The following is a 21,755-nucleotide window of genomic DNA, read 5'->3' on the forward strand; positions in this document are numbered from 1 at the left end:
TTGATTTTCGGATTAAAAATATTATTAAATATATATATTTTTTATATCTCATTGTTAAATTTTTACACTTGTTCTTGCTTCGTCTTACAAATTCCAAAATTTTTGTGGAGTTATAAAATTCTACCTGATATACTAAATTTCCTGAGTCTCGTAAAAATAGCACAAATTGCTGGTTATTTTTTAAATAAAATACGATAAATAATGAAATAAAATAAAAGAAATTTGTAATTGTAAGAAAAAATCGTAATTGCTCATGATAAACAGTGTAATCATGTAACGCATGCAATCGTACTGTTTGTCGATTATTAACAATATCATTTAACCGGTTAGCCATTTAGCACTTGATCAATCGTTAATAATGACTACTCAATCGATTTAATTAGTAGATTGATACAATTTGCACGTGATGACAAATTGACTGTATCGATAAAAGCTTAAAGAGTTAAAAACGTTGAAAAATCCGTCTGCTACAATTCTGGAATGTGTGAGAAATTAAAGAGTACTTTAAAATAAACCGGGACTTTAAATTGCTTTCAAACGCTTCTTTAATTACCTAAATTTAACTTTCAACTTTAATTTCAAACACTTTTATAATTTTGAATTTTCACGTCTACGACACGGACGGAAATTCTCCACGATGGCAATGATACGATAATTCATATGTGTGCACGATGAATGTCCTAAATTTTCATCGCACGACTTCCTCGATCGTTCTCATGTATCCTGTAGAACGTCAACATCTTATCATAATCGATCGAGAAAATTCTCGAACGGCAAATCGTGCGAGCCAAGGTGAAACGTGGTCGACGATCGCATTGCTCGCGTGACGCAGTGATCGCGATGATGGGACGACAAGAGAAATACGAGCGTGCAAATACCGGTGCGTTTTAACGGCGATAGCCGAGATTTTCCGCGTGACATCGAGGCCATGCGTTTTCTCGTGCGCTATAAAGAGAATGTCGACGACGGGGAACGGCGACGAACGGTGGCCCATTGACTTCCACGCTGTCGGCACGCTCACAATTCGACACCGCAACTACCTACTTGATTCAACTCTTTCGCTCATTCTTAGAATGAACATAATTCCTAAAGATAATAAGATGGTGACATGTACAAGGGATGCCCGACTTTTAAAACATCAGAGAGCTAGGCTGACGGAGACTTGAAGAATCAAATAAATTACAACATTTCTCGTCTGCCAGGAATTAATTTCGACCGATGGCTATATAAATTTACATTAACTGTTTTAATACGGATTTTATCGCGTAAATATATTTTTTTAAATTAGACGTCCGATGTTGCTGGAGCAAGAATGCGTATCGATGTCCAACAAATCACTGCGAATCGTGCTTTTCCTGCCCTCTCGTCGGCGGCGAGGACGACGAGCCGAGCGTTTCGTTCGCCACCCCGCCAATTACGTGCATGCATCAGCGATGCACGGAAATAAGCTGACGCTGATGTATGCGGACGCCGCGCCGGTCGGCGGAAGGGTGGAGGAAGCGATGAAGAAGAGGAAAAAAGACTAACGACTATGCCTCCGAGAGAGAGAGAGAAAGAGAGAGAGAGATGCTATCGTTATCTACTCCAATAAACTCGGACTCGACGCGCTTCATGATGCAGTACATCACCGTCCTGACGCACAAAGTGATGACGAGCGATGACCCGGAGTAGGCGTCGTCGAATGAAACTATATTCGCTTGTCATCTGTGGTCTTTGCGACTGCTGATTGGTAGGCGGCTCTCGCGATGAAAGGCGGAGTAGCTTTATAAGCTCGGCGCACATAACTACAAATATTGTCGGACACTTCGCGCGATTCGTCGACGTGTATTCCGGAAGATTGCGTCAGAAATAACGAGCATTACATAGTGCATTCGCGCAACTATTAAAGTGCTCGACAACTTGGATTGGCAATTTATCCGATTGATTATTTGATCTATCTAATCGCGCAACGGAGATTCCCGACATGGTGTCATTTCACCGAATTAATCTGAATTTCGCTAAGCAAAGTCATAGCGGAGGTACCTATATACGTAAAAAAAAAAAAAAAAATCTCAAATCGAAAGATTATTATCTTGTGTTAATTTATCGGAACATTTTTTTTATTTAGGCTCTCCGTTCAATCGATCCCCGTTCAATCGCGCCGCGCGAAACTCACCGCTCGCGAGGACGAGAGTGCGCGTAGGAGATTAAATCAAGGGGTCTTCCATAGATTACCGTGCACGGTGGAACATCCAGCGCCGGTCGGCCGGACGACAATGTGGTAATTAATTGAAGCAAGACCGTCCCCGACAGCCCCTCTTCCTCTTTTGCTTTTTCTCCCTTCTTCGCCTCGCAGCCAACAGGCAGCTCTAGCCAAGAGAGAGAGAAAGAGAGAGTTGCTCGCGGCCTTTCAAAGCATTCCAAAGCGCGAGTCCGCCCGTTCCTCTCCACGGCCTCCGCTCGCTTCTTCTTCTTCTTGCCCCCTCCTTCGCTCCCTCGTTCCCACCCGCCCTTCCTGCCGGTGTCGAGTCATTTCACGAAAGGCCCGAGAGACCGCATCTTTATTTCTTTCCCTTTTGTCTTATAGATCTCTGAGACCTACGATATATATCGTAGGATCTCTTAGCTCTCACAGATCGTAGCGCCTGATCCTGTAGACTCATTGGTTTCGAGAGACCTTATATTTGAGGTTCACTGAACCCAACTGTCACTTGACTCCCCCGGATTTTCGATTTATTAATTTCTACGTTTCACAAATGTTGCACGATTCTCTCTTCATCAGGGGTTCAGGGGTTTAAGGTCCACATCATCGTATAGAGGCAGAGGGAGGGCGGAGAAGGGGCAGGAGTTGATGCTATTTATCGTCTCGCACGGGTACGACGGGCAGCCGAAGGTGGTAACGAGCAGGTAAACCCTTTAGTCAAACCTGGGCCGTGCGTTTGCATTTATATCGCGAGTCGGCGATATTATTCACGGTGTGTATCTTTGCGGCAGAGTCGCATTAAGCGGATACCGGCGCGCTTCTTTCTCTGCGGCGGAATACCCTTATCAGCGGGTGGCACAGCGTTTACTCATTTGTGGACGTCTGGTAGCACTTAGCTGTTATTATGAAGCGAGGTCCCGCGGGAGATAAAGCGAATAGTACACGCTAAAGTCAGACGATTAGCTGGAATAGCGAATGTGGGAAGTAAAGAAGAAATAGGATGTAAAGGGTGTAAAGGACTTTTCTCCAGGGATCTGAGAAAACCAGGGTCAAGGATATTGAAAGCATGAAATACCGAGTGTTCAACGATCATGATTCTAATTGCGAATTATCCGGCAACTTGAAGGAGTATTCAAGAAACTTGAAATAGGAAAAATCGAAAATAATATACAGAACATAATGAATTTAATATAAAGTATATAAAATAAATATGACAATAGAAAAAATGTATACATATATATATATATATATAATAATAATGTGTAAAGTATCGCAAATTAAGTTATAATTAGCGACAGGATGAAAACAGAAGAGACTGATGATCGAAACGCGTTTATAGGATCCATCACCCGGCGATCGATCAAATCACGAATCAAATCAAGAATTTCAGGCATCTATAGAGACATGACGTTGTTTATCTCAAGACGCATTCGCAATCGCGAAGACACCGCGTTGCCGCGAAGGAAGACTGTCGAAAGCATGGTGGCAGGAAAGCGTTATAGGCGTTTCTACCTTATCTTGTTGAATGATCGGCCAATGTATTTACATTCGCTAATTGAGACGAGCGATAGCTAGGTACCCCCCCCCCCCTCAATCCCCCCACCCTCCACTAAAGGAATCCCTCGGTTGACGCGTTTACCGTCTTTTCTAACACAACGTTAGCCGATAACTGTCCGCGAGAGTCTGTAAATCGTTCAATTAATTAGCGCGAGGCGCAAGTATGATTGAAATGATGCGTCGTTAAATCCCGGCTGGAATCCGGCTCTATTTATCGGCTTTACGATTATGCTACCGGGCGAAATTCATAGGGTCAGTTTATTCGAACATCGGAATTTCTGTATGATACTTCCCGCGTGAATGGTAACGCTTGTCGCTCTTAGTCTGAATTATTGTCACTCATTGTAGTTTGCTAATTTTTTCAATTGCATATAATTTTCAAGCAGACTATAAGATAATACAGCTAAAGAAAATTTAGGAAAAAAACAAGTAGAGTTTTTGATTTAAAATATAGATTTAATTATTATAGGTACGAGCACAATAATTGATATTAATTTCTCATCTCCTCTCATAGATATATTTTAATATTAAAAAATTCTTCGAGCTGGTAGAATTACGTCGGATCGACATAGTAATGTCTGGTGTAATTTGTCGGCGAAATCGCGGCATCGTCCACCTGGCAAAGCCGCTAATGAACTAAATTTAAAAGCGAAGGCAGCCCGTTTGCTCGGTGGCGTGGCTTATCGATAGCAGCGATCCCCACACTCCTCTCATGGAAGATAGGAGAATCGCGTCGATGAATGGCCGTGTCTGGCAAACAAATTGCAAGATACGCCATGGCAGGTTGTTACCGACTCCCTACTCCGCACCACTCCTTCATCTTCTTCGCATAGAGTAATCTTTCTCAGCCATTTTGGATTATTTCCCGATAAAGAAAGACACAAGGAATCAACAATGTAAAGTACAAGAGATTAAAAAGAAGAGAAAATATTTTTATATTACATATTATATTTCAAAAGATAAAATGGACGATCTTATTGAAAAAATATTTCAATTTTATGACATCAATTGCCGTTAATATAGTCGCTTTTATTTGTACTTAGCATCTCATTATTGGATTTTAAAAAGATCAAATGATTTATAAATTCAAGATAAAATTAGATGAAATAATAGATATATAAGTTATAATAAATAATAGATAAATAAATTATTATAATAAGTAGATGTAATAAATAAAATAAATAAGAATAAAAGTCTGAGAATCTAAAAATATAAATATATATAAAAGAGAAATGTAAATACTGAAATGTTGGACTTTAGCCATAAATATTTCAAATTTTCAGTAAGAGGATAATTAAAATCTTAGAATCGGCTGCCAATTTCAGAATCCAGATATCTCAAAATCTAGGAACGCTGAAGAGCGCGGCAAATTTCGCGGCAACGGTAAGCACAGTTGGGACGTAAACATCGCGTTTTTATTAGACAACATGCTCAACCGCGAACTTTCAATAAGCTGCCGAGGTACATAGTAATAAGCTGGTAATGATCCTGGTCGGCGAGAGTATAACCCACGGACGCTGCGGTAGGTAGCCGTCGTTACTGGTCACCGTATCGGATCAGGTCTGATAAGAGAGCGTTAAAAGCGCCTCGCATCTCGGGACCTTCTCACCGTTCCTGTTTTCTTTTTTTTTCTCTTTTTTTTTTTTTTTTTTTTTTTATCAGAGATCGACCTTCAACCCAAAGTTCTTCGTTATATTTTTATCTATTCTGCGTGGCGAGAATTTCGAAACTGAAAGCAGCTCTTAAATGGAAGCTTTTAAACGTCCGAAAAAAAAAAATAAATCTGTCGATCTTAATTATCGGAAAAATTATAAATTAATAAATAATGTTCAAGAGTTTGATTAAATTAGAAAAAGATATATTAATCTTGACTCAACACGAGAGAAATGGTGTGTGATATTATATCTCTTTTTACTTGTGTTTTCCAAGACATTACACGTCACCCGAGAAGACAACAATGGATTCCGAATAATGTCAAGAAGTTACGAGTACGCGCGAGTAATAAACTACCGGATACTAAGACGTAACCGATCAGATTTCACGAATAATTCTCGTCGATCGTGTCGGCACTCGCGTTTTTCTGATTCATTACAGCGGCGAGTAAGCCGACCCGGAGATCGTGGAACGCGATCCACGGCGGCGCGACTCGATTAATATTGAACGATCGACGAGGACGACGACGACGACTGCCAATCGATCGGACCTAACTTTTCTCGCATAACTCGGAAACTTCTTCATCGCATGCTACGGATCAATCATTTTTTTCCGCGCATCTCATTACCCCCGATGCAAGGATATCGAGGACACTCGCTCGACTCCGTCCTCGCTGATGCAGCGAGGACTCTTATTACGTCGAAAAAAAGAAAACTTGTCTGTCTCCCCGTGTTAATAATTAGTGTCTTTCTCTTAACCCTTTGAGTCACTGCGGGTCATCCAGAGACCCACCTTTTTTTTCCTAGTTTTTTTATTGTTTTAATTACTTTTTTATCAACAAATACCGGATTTTTTGTTTCTACAGAGTCTCTAGAACATCAATAAGTGTAAAAAAAATATAAACAGTCATTAATTGTTAATTGCAAAAATACCATATGTAAACAAACAGTCAAAATTAGTACTTTTTTACGAAAAAATGCATTTTTCACTAATCTATTATGACAATAAATACGGCAATTTTTTTATAATCTTAATACACTCTATAGTATTTTTCAGAATTTTTTTAGAATTTTCCACCGTGTTGTTTTCGTTAAATCCTCCTTTCTTTGATCAAAAATATATAAAAAACAATATTTTCTGTTCTAAATTGAAAGTAACAGTCGTATTGTTTTTTAAATTTTTTTCTCTGAAGGTTTTTTTAGATCGCAGAATCTGAATTTAAAGGAAAAAAAAATTTAATTTCCAAAATAAAATATAGGGATCCAATATGACGGAAGTAAAATTTCGTCTGCCATATTGGATCCGTCATCTTGAATTTTGAAAATCTGACAACGGATTCGTAATCAGCGATCCCCAAAACCCTTATACATCAAATTTTATAAAATACTGACAATTAGAAAAATTCGTGACTCAAAGGGTTAAAATGCAATTGGAAAAACGAAACAAAGTATTTGAAGAAAATTTTGATAAAGATACGCAATGTAAGATGTTTATCATTTTTTTTTTTTTTTATTTCTTACATAACATTGAGAATAAGAACCGAGTGTCAAAAATATTCATGAGAACGAAATATCGATAGCTTGAGTCATCGCGAATACCTGTAGATCCTCGCGTCTCACCGTGCGGAATGCGTGCTCGCTGAGAGCGGGCGCGTGCGTGCGTGCGTGCGTCGTGCGTGCGGAATAGCGGACGCGAAGCGTAGCGATGCGCGTGTCGCAAAGAATGGCGATCCTAGACTAAAAACAGAACAGCTCCAAGGAATGCAACGCATTGCGGCACACCTTGCTGCCGGCAGTTGACAGCGAGTCCAACACTCGCGCGGCGACGGACTTACGACTCGATCATCACGTGACGTGCGTGAGATATGGCAAAGTCGCGCCAATAATTGTCGCATATTCCGACAATTCCGACGACTATCTTGTCGACCAGCGTAACATGTTACTTTCCGAAAGATTCCAGCGACAAACGCTTGAGGGACTCGAGATCGATTCGGGGACCGATAAGGTCATCTCATATAAAAATTCGATTAATAATTAATAAAATTGTCACTTGATTTAATTTCTCTTTCTTTATAAAATATTTAAAGTAATGGAATAATGCATTTTTGTTTAATTATACTATAATATAATACAATGTTTTACATTCTTTTTATATAAAAATAATTATTTTAAAATTTTTTGCCATGCGATTATGCCCGTACGTCATGTGCGAATCACGTGCTCTTTTCCATTTACCATTTCAGTTACGTTCCGTGTGTGATACGTCAGTGTTCGACAATGTGGAGGCAACTAGGTTGAGAAATCTGTGCCGGGTAATAGCGTCCGGTTGCCGATCATAAATAACAACAGGTCGCGTGGCTTCCGCGATTCTGCGAAGCGTCGGCGCCGATTTCGCTGCATAAAAGCGCGCGACGCGCGGCGATTAATTTTCGCGGACACAAATCACGCTCTCAAGGACTGCTCATCTGATCGATCGATCGATCGATCGATCGTCAGTGCGGTAAAACGAAAGTATGCGGCCATAGATGTCGACAGTTCAATATCAGAATTCCGAGCTGTTTGCACGAGCGTTGGGCGATGTTTGCGATTCTATTATTCATTTATCATCATTATGATATTTATATTTACCAAAAAATTATGCTAATATAAAAATTATATTGAAATAATGTGGATTACGACTGAATTTTGTTATATAGAAATCAATGTAGTATATTATCTTATATGTTTCTATATTTATAATTTAACTTTATTAGTATAATTTTATTTTTTTATAATAAATTAGTCACTATTAAATTAATTAATATTAATCTCAACTTTGAAAATTTTATCTGAAGAAATTCTCGCAAAAGTATTTCAAAGTCGACGCCTATGCTCTTGAAGGGAAGGAAAAAAGGCAAAAGGCGTCTCAATGGCGACACGAGCCCGCTCCGTGGAAACTGGCTCTCGAGGAAAACCTCATTCAATTCAATTCTAATGCCACAGCCACAGCAGAATCGAGTACTCGATCTCGAGATCGCGATCTAGAAGCTATTCCGTTCGGCATTTACGACCGACGTTTCAAATGATGAGAGTATTCTCACTACGCAAGTCAAGATTGACGGCGAATTGTGATTTTTAAAAGGAATCCGGAAAACTAGATTCCTGCAGAAGCTACGAAAGGTTTCACCTTCGTAGATAAGAATTCGTGGAATATATATAAAATATGCGAAGCGAATGCAAAATTCAAAGAATCTAAGGATCAAAGGAATGTTGAATTTTGGGGTGAAACAGCTTCCAGAAAATATCTTGTAATAAATGTTAAGGCATTTATGACGTTTATCGTAGTATCATAACCGTTCTAGATAGCTCGCGTCGAATCTGGCATTCGGGAAATGCACGGTCGCGCGATCTCCCCTCGAGCCGGCGCGGCGCGTCTCATCGCCTTTATTAACATTAACGTACATTCATTACACCCACCGCACGCCGTCGGGCAACATTGAGGCTCGTCGACGTATTAGCGAATCTTGCGGAATGCTTATGATTTTACGAGCCTCTTTAATATGCGTTTTAGCTTCCGCCGGTAGCTCGGGCTTGCGATGCCTCCGGCTTTCTTCTCTCTCGTCGCGACCATCTCCTCGGCATGCCTCCGTACGACATTTTCTGTTTAACCTTTGAACCCCTTCGAGCCCGGGGCGGCAAGTGCATTCCAGACAGAGGCGGCGATCGTTGAAAAATCCACGGATCCGGAAAAAAATCTATATCGAATTCATGGGGAAAAAGAGAGCGACTATCCATAGACACACACATATAGTTGCAATCGCGAAAAATGATATTTTTTTGTACGAAGAATTATATAAGTTTAAATTGTTTATAAATTTTCTTTCAACTCATTGAATCTTTAATGCGCGAGAAAATTTTTGATTTTCCATTTTTCCATCCTAGTAGAGAGGTATAAATTCCCGAATATTTGCCTCCGTAAAATTCGAGATGCAGATATATTGAAGCTAAGCAGAAGACGCTCTGTCGTCTGGTTTTCAACAGTACGTAGGCGACCACGATGCAGGAATTATGGACAAAATGCCGAGACTTTTCGCGGATCATTTTTCACTCTCGTAATCGCTCGTCTCATCTCGGCACTCGTGACATTGCACTAGCTGACAGTGACGAATCGACAGTCCTCGAGTCAATCCTTGAGTCATCGAGCAGCGCCAGTGTCTTTCTATGCGTCGCGTCTTGTGACTAATGAAAATGTCCTGCTAGATGGGAAATGAGAAATAAGAGGGATCATTCCCATATTGTCTTTCGCGCGATTTTGCATAGCGATTAACGATTAGTGATACATTGAGATCAGATTTTCTTGCCGTGGTTTAAACTGAGTAAAAGACAAAGTAATGTACAAAGTTATCTCCATCTTTTTAAATTTAAATTTCTTATCCAATAATGATAACAAAAACTTATTTAATTAACAATAAAATATAATAAATGTATCGATATTTTTAAAGAAAGAAATAAAAATGAAGGCTCTTAGAATTTACTATACATTAACAAAAAAATAAGCATATATTGTATAATAGCGCTGTACTCGTAATTGCACAATCATCATACGCTGAGATATTTGATATTATAATAATCGGATTTTTACGAAGCATGTTTTACTTTTTTTTGGTGAAAAAATTAACCGCAACGTTTGTTTGATATTATAAATCTTAATATGTTAAGTTCTTAAGATTGTTTATTTTAAATAAAATAATTTGCGCACCGATTACAGAACTTGGCTCTTATTATTTGTCCATTTTCTTGTCAATGTTTTAAATTTTTAATTATTTTAATTATTGTACCTCTTAGACAAAAACTTATAAAATAACGTTAAAATACAGTAGGTCGTTTCAATTGCTATTCATATTATAAGATGATCTCCGTCATCTTTTCGAGATGAATGATTTCATCAAAAATGTAAGTTGCGGCTGCCATATTTGTTGGAACGCGCAGACGCGACGTGGTAATTGTGAGACACAATATAATTGCACAATATAATTGCCCCTTTGTTTCTTCAATTACACGTCTAGACCGGCGGTTGGCGCGTATGAGGCTCAAGGGAAAAAAAAGAAAATTAAATGCCTCGTCGTGAAGAAGAAAAAGCGAGATGCGCGATCGCTAAAAATTTATTACGGCTAAAAATTGTTATAAAATTATCTTTCTATTTTTTTTTCCTTTTTTCGTATGCAAAATCTGCGTGAAAAAATATTACAGAAATAGAGAGAATATTATCTAGCGAAGTAAAGCGTATAAGTTTCAAGACCGATTCTTTTAACTGCTCGAATCCCAAAGTTATGATAATTTCACTTTCGAGATCTTATTATATATCATTATTGATTAATTATCTTGTGAAACGCCAAATATCTATTAAAATGTTTTAAAAAGAATTCATATAAAATTAAAATACTTTAAAAAGAATTCATAATATCCACAATAAATGATAATTTTTATCTAACAATAAAATAAATAGAATTTGATTGCTATTTCAACTATACCACTTCGACATTTGTTAATAATTTTGCAGCTTTGCGTTTGAAGCTCGATTCATCGGATTCTTGGAATGTTGGCTCTTTCGGTCCACGACTTGTTGAGTCCTTGAATTCTCGGATCATCGTATCCTAACGTGCGCAGTAACTCAATGAGTTAATCTCCGATCAATTAACAGTGAATTCTGTGTTTGCGCAGGTACTTAGGTAAGAATTTCAATTAGTGGACGAGGGAGATGAAGAGGAAGGGAGACACGATCGAAGACTAAGACAATTAACAGAGAGTTCGCTGAACAGAGTCGCGCTTCCGGGTTTTAACGAATCAACTGTGGATTAATCGAATTCGTGATTTTTTTTGCACGCTAATTTTCTTTTCCTCGATCGAGCGGCCATATTAACGCATAATTGAGCCATCGTCGGCTTTTTTAACTGCTTTCGTTGCTGATACACTTTCATAGGCGAGAGGTAAGTATCTCGTTTTTTTTTTTTTTTTTTTTTTTTTTTTTGTATTAATTCGAAAGATTTTCCTATCACATAATTAGATTTGAATATTTTCCAATGCAATAAGAATCCTTTTACTTTTTATTTGTTTTTATTACACTAAAGGGAATAAGAAAATATGGAAATTAAAAGATTTTGATAAATAATTTACTTTTTTTTGTCAGCAAAGTATTTTTTTTGCATCGTTGACAACCGATAAGTCTGACAGAATTGCCTATTTTTTTATACTTCCTATCAAACGAGCGGCTACGCTTAACGAAGGATAAAGAAGACGGAGAGGAAAGGGTGCTTTGTGGCAAGTTTTTCGGTGAAAATGGGGAAACTTGCTGGCTGATGAAGCGAGCGGAGGAAAGTTTATGAGCCCGTCCGGATGGGCGGCTAATTTTTAAACAAAGCCTAATTTCCGCAACTTCATAGCATAGTCGCGGTCGTTATTACTTGCCGGGATAATAAATGATTATTACGCCGTTGCGAAGAAAGGCCAAAATGGGGATGCGGTGGTGAAACGAAGATGGGTAGAACGCTTTGATGTATTCTCGCTTGGATGGAGGCAAGTCGAGCGACAAACTCTTCGATATTCGGACGATGAAGAGCACTTTCTCGTCCTGGGGAGAGGTTGGCAGGCGGAAGTGCTCAGAGTCCTTCCCCCGTCCACCCTCGGCTGAGCCTGCCCCTCTACTAGCTGATTATCCCTTTCGTGATCCTTGGTGGTAAATATTTCAGAGCATACGGTTTTCAGATTGTGCCTTTCCATTGGACTCTTGCTCTCTTCATAATGTCGATGTTCCTTTGCATGATTTCGTTCCCAAAATACACGCTCCTGTCCCCTCCCTCCCTCCTCTCAATCTCTTTCTCTCTTTCTCGCCCTTTTCCTCCTCGCCGACAGGTCGTCAATGAAATAGCTGCGAGTGGTGCTGCGAGACACGTGAAATTGATGAAAGTATGCGCGTTGCACGCATTCCGCTCGGGTTTGCCGTGGAGCGGAGCGAAGCGGACTCGCGCAAGCACCTACGACCACGATTCCCTTGTGTTCTCTTTCTCTCGTCTCTCTGTTCTTTATTAATGAAGGAACATTCCCGGCGAGATTCGCATCCCTCTTCGTGGATGCGCGAATCGCCACGAAGAGGCGGGGAATCTCGCGCGCGGAAATCAACTCGTTCGCGCGAATGAATGAAAAACAGATGGGCACGCGAGAACCCAAAATCTATCTCCCGCTCTCGTCTTTTGATCCTGAACGGAGGCGAGACCAGGCGCCGTACATATTTTTTAATGTCGACGGCTTCGGATACATCCAATTACGAAGCGGTCCCAGGAGTTATTCGCGTCAGCCAGAATCTGCATCGATCATGTCCCGCAAGCCGCTAACAAAAGTCAAATGTCGACCAAGTATTTTGTCAAGAGCCTGATGAGCGCGTCGCGAGTATCCGCGTTAATTTCCTCGTGTATTATTGTACGAATAAATTCAGACAAACATCCTACGATCCAAAAATCTTGATCGAATTTTTCATTTCGATGAGAAATAATCAAGAAGGCAAAATTTGACAATTAACGTACGTGGAATTTAGTTAGAAGAGATTAAGAGCTAGGTAATTTATTATCTAAAACCCGACATTTTCTTTGTTTAAGTGGAGGTTGATGCATTCACTTCTCTCACTTAACTTCAAAGGTGAAGGGTCAAAATTTCATGGCGAAAGAGTCGACACTTCATCTTCCTGGGACAAACTAGAAGGAAAGAGACAGGAACCAAAGAGAGAGAGAGAGAGAGAGAGAGAGGACAGTTTCGGCCTTCGGGCCCAGCGGAGACCCGCTGCGCAAAGATGTACGGATAAGGGGATATAAATGGGTCCTCGCCGCAGTCCGAGGGCAAATATAGACCAGCATAGGACATCAAGGGGAAAGGATTCCCGATGAGCCGAACGGGATCGAATAGCACCGGTATGGAAATGCGATCGGCCTTTAAACGTCGAACCGCGCGCAGCTATGTTAATTCCCGCGCGTGTTAGCCAAGGTGTAACTTCTGTTTATCTTCATATCAGTCTCTGGCCGGACAACGATTTAACGAATACGAAGAGACCACCTTCGAGAAACGAGAAAATCAGCCGCATCGTTTTCAGCAAAATCGCGTAATTTCTTGCAGTTACATCTGTAGTGTGAATATATCTTATTTCTTTGACGCGAGATGTAAAGTTTCCAGTATGCTTAATATATTCTTCGTTACATAAATTTAAATTCCAATTATATAAAAATCCGAAATGAATAAACTATAATAAAAACTGCAATAATCTATGAAATTAGAGATAAATTTCAGATACTAATAGATATTTATTTTTTAAATCCACTTTTCCCGGAAAATATAGGGAATGATAAGAAATGATAAGGAACTGATTGTGAGCCAATAAAAGTATTATAACGATCGTCATTAAAAAAACTAACCGTTTAATTTTTTTAATCTATTTATCTTTGCTTTAAATTTATCCTTAAATTATATAAAATAATTGCATGGAATTTCAAAATATTTCAGAGTTGCAACACGTGAAAAAGTGTGAGTTCGTTCGATTCTTGCATCCAGATCTTCACGCGTGCTCATTCATTGTTGCAGGCCCGGCGCATCTCGTCTACCGATCAGATCCGACGTGATGGATTCACTTGGCGTGGAATGGAAACGCGAGTGACGGCTACGAGTGGTAACTAAGAACGGAAAACGAATACACGACAATCGTCCTTTTTCTCACGTGTCTCCTCAGTACACGGTCCGCAAAGTATAACTTATGGCAAAAGGAGCGAACTCTCCTTGTAAAGCAGATACAGCTAAGAACCGACATTAATGGCCCCATTTGTATGCCGCCTGGCGACTACTTTGCGATATAATATGAGGTCGTCGATATGCATTATCTTACAGAATTGAATTTTGTCCAGCAGCTTTATCCGCCGCTCATTAATAACAATTGATGCTCTTTCTCGAATCGCTGTAATTTTGATAATATATATTTTAAGTTTGAAGATTAGAATATGAGAGTGTCAAACTCCACGAACACGATGATGGATGTAAGCTACTGGAGTGAAGAGTCTAAATATCGGATTTGCGAGAGCGAAAGTCTAAAAAATATGTGAAAGCAGAAGTCGAAAAACTGGAAATATCTGCACAAAAGATATTAATGATCCAAGAAACGCAGCAGCCAAAGAATTTATGTATGTACACATATACATATATATATATGTAATTTTGCGGAGGTTCATATATTTTACGGAAATATTGACAAATTGCAAAGTGTCTTTTTCTGCGTAAGAATTATTATAAAAACATTCCCTTTCTACATAGATGTTTAAGTGATGTATGCTAAAATGCACGTCCGGTCGGTAACGGATTTATTAAGAGAACGTAAAAAATGAAAATGCTTCGCGCGTGAAGTAGGCAGCTGCTGCGACTATTTGAAAGGAATTTCGAGATTAGAGGAGATGCCGTTGCGGCCAATGAATCATTCCGGGCACGCGATTTCTGGCATTCAAAGGAGGCGTTAAGTGATTAAACGACCAGTTGTCATCGGTGACATTAACATATTACGTTCTCCGCACGTAGAGTTAATGTCTTGTATCCATCCAAACCGCCTGCCATCGCGCGGAAATGAATTATATATGATGGAGACGACAGTTCTCCAAGAAAGCGTCGAAATGATCGTCAACAAAGAGAAAGGGAGATCTGATCCTGGTAAAAAGCAACAGAAAGCTAGTACACATTTCTTAAGCAATCAGATAAATAACTTTCTAGCTAAAGGTGACATACTCGAGGCAATTTTCACATATAACTTAGCTTTTTAAATATGTAATAATGACCAAGATGAAAAGCTGTAATCGGTAGATAAAACACGATAGTCAGACTGTATGAGAAAAAAAAAATATTCACTTTACTATACAAGTTTCAAAGTCGCCATTCAAATTGATTCTTCGACACTGTATGAATTTTCAAATATGTTATATAATATATTTTTCAGACGTCACGTTACCTTGGCGCTTTCATAATTAATACGTTTTGAATAAACTTTATTACGTAGGTAAACAACCATTCATATAAAATTCTGACAGCACAAATTTCTAGAATGAAATAATTAATTGCAATTTGTTTCGCTTTAAACATGTCAAGATATGCAGCTTAAATTCACGAGTAAATATCGATGAGTAAAAAAGGAAAGCTGCGAAGATTCAATGTGTTGAAATCGAGAGTAAAGCTTGCAGCGAGGCTTAGACTTAATTTAATGGAAAGCACGATGTTGGCGTAAAGTGAGTTAATATAGAGGTCCTCCTTCTATGAGGTGCGAACGCTTCTCTCTAGTTTCTCAGGATAATACAGACACCGCACGCTACGATGCGTGCAATTAAGGGCACACGCGAGAAGGATCCAAGGAACTTGTAATCACAGAATGTCTAGAGAGAATGTCTATTGCAAAGACTTATCCGAAATATGTACAAGATATTACACTAAGATAGGTAATATCAACTATTTGATAAAAAAGAAATTAATTAAATTTAATTAAAAAATTGTATTCCAATATAAATATAAATTTTACGGATCGTTAAATTATTTATGAAAACCTGAAAATACATGGTTGCCGATCGCAAGTTGATACGATTGTTTAGTTTAAGGTTCAGCGACATTTGTATCTTTTTGCTTCGCCGATCTTGTTCGTTTAGGAGATTAAAAAAGTCTATGAGACACGAGGTGACAGCTCACCTTCCAAAAAGTGATTTATGTCGACATGACTAGTTACCGGCTAACTTATGATGTTTACCGATTCAATTAGGGATACAACCGGCGGTCCCTTAAAACGAGATACATTTGTTTCGACATTAATTTACGAAAACGACCCGCTGTCATAACAAAACTATAATAGACCTTTGGTCGGTTGGCGTACCGCCAGCCTTTAGTGGTCGCATAAAATGCACCGGAATGTTTGCCCGTTACATTGTCCTCGACATCGTATTATAAATTAAATCGTCCAACTATTTTTATCGTAATCGCGGATCGCAAAATATTGCGTGGAAAATAGCCGCATCTCGAAATAAAAATTATGAAATGGGGAAACAGTTGCGTAACATGAATGCTTGATCATCGTAAGGAAAATAAAATTATTAAGCTATTAATTAAGAGATTTGCACTGTCTTGATGAATCCTTGCGTCAAGTAGTTTCTTTTTTATACAACAAAATAATAATATATTAAAGAATATATTATAAACATATATATATTTTCTATTAATGTAAATATTAATATTCATGTTTTAATATTATATGTTGCAGTATCAACTTATCATCATAGTTACGGATACTCTATTGTTCCTTACTTCCTAGTTTTCTTGCTTGAAACAAAACATTGTTTATTAGTTTAAGCTGTCGGAGAGCTTTGGAGAACGTCATGAAAAACGAACAAAATGTCGGTAAGCATGCGGCGTTTTTGTAGCTAAGACAATGTCTGAGTATTCTTCCTTCAGCACGACGACGCTGGGACATGGAACAACGCGTCGCCTCTATATTTACATGCCCCAAAGTCAGTGGCCCGCTCGAGTGATTCATCACGGAAACAGATGCTGGGATCCTAGACCATTCCAATGTTAAATTTTTAGACGGATCCTGGAGTCGCGTAGAAACTCGAGGAAGTTAAGTTCTTTGGGATTCTGAATCCTTTGCATTCTAGATTTCTAGGAATGATATCTTGAATTCAGTTCCTTCTTTTTCTCTCTTACATTTTTTTTTTTTTCTTAAAATTTAAATCGACTTTCCTTTTACACATCAAGTTAAAACCGTTCCTCGACGATCGAAAGATTAATAATCTTCGCCAAGCAAGGAAGCAAAAATGGAAAGAAATGAGAAGCGATTGGACAAAAATATTTTTGCCGGGTTCATCGTTGACGAAAAATCTGCGGCAACACGAGAACGGCAGCTGGTTGGCGATGCGACAAATCATAGCCTACTGGACAGCCTACACGTCGACTGGCGCTCGAGCGTCCCGCGCAAAACCGAGCGAGCACGTGCAAGACGAACATAGCGGTGTAACCGGTGGCGGATCTCTGAACCCTCTCTCTCTCTCTCTTTCTTCCCGTCTCGCGAGTCCTTTGACGGATCGCCCTTAAATTTATGAGGCGCCGTTCTGGTCTTACGCTCATCTACTTAAACAGCCACAGTGTCTCGGTATTCTCGACGAGTTCTCAAACGGGTAAAAAACATATAGCTAGTCTATGTAGAGTGTCTAAAGCTATTCAGGTGAACAGCTATGGTAACAAAAGACCTTTAAACAAATTAGAAACATATTTTTATAAAATGTTTTCTCAACTTAATGTTGGAGTAGAATCGCGAATCTTTCGAGGATAGACGGACCCTGTATCCCGATTGGTTGCATTTTGGATCACGAAGAGCGATTAATTAGAAATTGTCCGGCGATATCTAAGCGAGAGATCAAATCGCGGACGAGCGACATTCGTCGGTATCTCTTTGATACGTCAACTGCCCAACCGGACCAGTTCTCTGCTTGCCGTCCGGCCGAAATAATATCTGGCCCAACACACGTGTCACGTGGTAGTCGGCAGCCAGAAAGAGCCGGCAAAATTACCCATCGATGTATTGAGCGATCGAGGATCCAGTTCGATCAATCCCTTGTATTCGTATATAGGATATTTTGACGGCAAACTGGCTTAACAACGCAGATTTATTAACATTATTATTATTATTATTTTCATTCTCGTTAACGACAGGTGACCAAAATATTTAAGATCGAGGAGGCAAAAATTGCATACAAGTATACAAAACACAGTCATCTTCGAAGTTATGTCAGTACTTCCATCTTCTCAGAGACGTTCAACTTTCGCTGAGCAAGTATCGATTCCGAGCTGTCGAAAGAGAAGAAAATTCCTCTACAGATTCTAATCTTCCTCGGGAACACGCCGTATATTAGTCTCCCAAACGGCGACGAATTAATACTATCACATTCCATTAGTATTCTGTTAACGGAATCGCCTAACTAGAGAGGAAGAGGCGAGAGGAAGAAAGAGAAGGGAAGAAGGACAGAGGGACAGAGAGAGTGTCGCGAAACGCTTCGGCGAGAGAAAATAGACAACTCGCCGCGCAGGAAGGCGGCATCGAGAGAAGTAAAAGGGAGAAATCCTGAAGAGAGGGGCGAGAATTCCGCGGGGTTAAACAGCCGGTATTTCAATAATGGAGTCTTATCGCCGGCTACCGCAGAAGTCCGAGTCCTCGGCGGCGACGAAGCCGGCAGCTGGTGCAATCGAGCCTCAGTCTCTCGAGTCACGAGTCACCGACGGTGTTTATTAATTTTCGCCACTTACCGCTCATACATGCGGCTCCTTTCTTCCGATAGAGATGAGAAAATAAACCGCCATTATACACACACATATATATATCCTCTTAAATTACGTGGCCGCAGTAATGCTCGAGGTCGCTGTCAAAATTGTCATGTCATAAATATATTTTCGCTACATGATTTAACTGCAGGTCCTAAGCAATTTTTTAAATTTCTATCAATTGCACTTAAAACATTTAATTACTATTACATGGATTTTGGAAAATATAATATTTTCATATATTTTTATTATTATTTTTTTTTTCTCCTACCAAAAAGTATTACCTACAAGGATGATAAATTTCAGATCTCGTTTATGAACCCTTCAAAGAGTTAACAGGCATGTAGACGACGATGTCTCATGGTTTCATCTCTCACCGCAACGCGTGTTCATCAAGAATCGCACAAAGTTATAATAACGTACGGGAGATACTCGACGTCTGGATTCCAGACTTCTGACTTTGCCCGATGTTTGCAGCAGTTAATCTCACGGTGGTGCGCGTTTCGGCGGGATTACCGGTCCGCGGCCGCCCTCTTGTGCGTAATTGCGTTTAAATATACTCGAGCGTGTGGTCGTCGCGCGCGGACGAAGAGTTCGGCAACGAGGACACGCAGCAGCAGAAAGCGGCGTGTGATTTGTGGCTTCGGCTTCGTAACAAATAGACACGCGGGCATTTTCTCGGACACCGGGTGCGCAAAGTGAACAAAGACAAATGGCCGAGCCGCGCGGCGCGGCGCGGCGCACGTGACTAACGACGAGCGGACTGATAGCTGACGCGGGATTTTTTGTTCTCCAAAAGATTCGGTCGCCATCGATTCCTCATCCTGATGAATCGATATCTCGAAAGGATAGAGATAATTTTAAGCCTTTCGTGTTTCTTGAGTAGCAGGTGAGACCATCGAAAATTCGAACGAATTAAGAGGGGAATATGATTAGAAAAAGTGTCAAAGTACGATATAATCTTTCCTTATAGAAGATATGTATAATTTTTTTTCATTGTCCTTTTCTTTATTCAGGATATCTGGAGATATCCTAGAATACGAACGGCCGCGTGTGGAATCGAGGTTACGAGGATACGATACGGGATCGGCAAGATCGGAAGATTTCCAGGGTCTCTGGACGTTTTTTTTTTTTTTTTTTTTCCTCCGCTGTCGCAACAAGCGACCGCGAGTTCGTCCATGGACATGTCCATCTGTCCGTGCGCGATCTGCAATTCAATGCAACCGCCTCGAGCAGAAACGCATCCGTGCGCTCTGACGAGGAGGACACCAATCCGACGGACGGCACAAAAGAAGTGGCTGCCGCTTCCGCGATACTTCCTTCTCCTTGCTCGTCTTCCGCTTCGTGTTCGCCCTTGGACATTATTCCCATTCGTCAACAATTTATATATTTATTAATAGTTTTAATTATCTCTTCCTTACAATCAGATAAAAATCTCACGTTGCAAAAATCTAATATAATTGTCATTCGTTGCGATTACGTTACATTACATTTACAGGGCTCCTAATGAAAATGCTAGAAAAAATATTGCATGCAAAAGCTGTAAATAGATTGTTAAGTATTGTTCTACATGACATGATTTCAAAATCATTCTGTGCCGCGAATACGCCACGTGGTACGTTAGATTTAAAAAATGTCTGTATCCTGAGAAACGAATAGTATTCGCGAGCGGTTACGACAGAATCATCATCATTCCGGTCTTTGGGTAGCCAGATCAGGTCTTATAGCAGGAGCGGTCGTTTTTTTTTTTTTTTTTTTTTTGGCCGATGAGCAACGGATTGTCCACCGCGCGCGGCGTGTTGTCTTTTACCTGGCGCGCGCTCGTGGTACCCGATTCCCGATACCTGGACGCCGTTTTATCTCAGCCACGCGGTCGCCGATCTCCGTTGCCGCGCTGGGTCACGTATTAATTTTTTCGTTTAAACCGGTAAAGCGAGTTCACCTCGATTTCGCGACGATTCGGTGAAAGTTTTGCGCGTCCCTTCTTAGCGCGCTAGTGTCACCGTACAGCTGACCGCCGTTTTTTTTTTTTTTCCGTGTGCGTCCGGCAAAAGATAACGTCGTTAACTCACGAGTCGAGTAAATCATTCAATACCTTTTTGCATACTTTTTCCTCAAAACTGAAAATATTATGATTTCCTTTTTATATGCAAGAGAATTAATAATTAATAATTTATGCGTGAAACTTGTTTCATTTTTTTTTTTAAATTTTTTTATTCTTTGTTTATTCATACAATGTTGATGGAAAAAAAGTGCGAGAGTATTTTCTGAAAATAAATAAACAATGGATAACATTTTATTGCATAATATATGCACACGGGGTCGAATGCCGGGAGGCTGGCAGAAACACCATTTTCCCGTTTAACTGGCGATAAAAAAGTCAACGGCTCGAACTTCCAGATCCTGAATTTATCGAGACCTCGCAACACCCCTACTTACGGCTTTCTTTCTATCCGTACCGCACCGTTTGATCGTACCGCGGTCGAGGATGCCGTTGCTGTACCGGTCTGAAGTATCATCGTCGTCATGGCGAACGTCTCTCGATATTACCCTGTCGTGTGTCTTTTATTTTCAATTTTTCTTTCTTTTTATCTTTTATATGCATTGGCGTGCAACAAGGAAAAGTCGGTGCACAGATGCCATCAGCTACCAAATTCTTTCAATAAATAAATTATTATTTGGAAATAATTCAAACATTTCTGAGAACGTTAAAGTTAAAATTTAAAATCGAAGGTGAAATAAAAAACACTATCAATTCCTTAATCAATTTAAGATTTGAAATATATTCTAATATACATTTTTAAAAAACAAAATACATTCAGGAACAGTATTTTAGATTCTCCCAGGAACCTAAGATCCATAGCACTGATCAACTTGCAATCTGAATGTTTAAAAATTGGATAATTTCATTGAAAAAATGTAAATGTGTTGGGTATTTCTCTTCGCAAATGGCCTACAGTGTATCGCGTTGATTTTCGCAGGGAAGGTTTTGCCGATGTCGATGCTCCCTGCTCGGT

The 21,755-nt window shown here is 39.7% G+C and overlaps 1 protein-coding gene, 1 long non-coding RNA gene and 1 pseudogene across 6 annotated transcripts in view; 2 read left to right on the forward strand and 1 right to left on the reverse strand.

Annotated features, from left to right (window-relative positions):
- The window catches only part of Vg (transcription factor vestigial), a 43,978-nt gene that overhangs the window by 13,263 nt on the left and 8,960 nt on the right, over window positions 1-21,755 (reverse strand). The window lies entirely within an intron of this gene.
- On the forward strand, window positions 2,186-3,048 carry LOC140667824 (uncharacterized). Its single transcript, XR_012047076.1, has 3 exons — window positions 2,186-2,260; window positions 2,762-2,886; window positions 2,974-3,048. It is a non-coding gene; the product is annotated as an uncharacterized lncRNA (long non-coding RNA).
- On the forward strand, window positions 13,135-14,085 carry LOC140667963 (uncharacterized; annotated as a pseudogene).

The sequence above is a fragment of the Anoplolepis gracilipes genome, chromosome 7, assembly GCF_047496725.1.
Source record: "Anoplolepis gracilipes chromosome 7, ASM4749672v1, whole genome shotgun sequence".
NCBI lineage: Eukaryota > Metazoa > Arthropoda > Insecta > Hymenoptera > Formicidae > Anoplolepis > Anoplolepis gracilipes.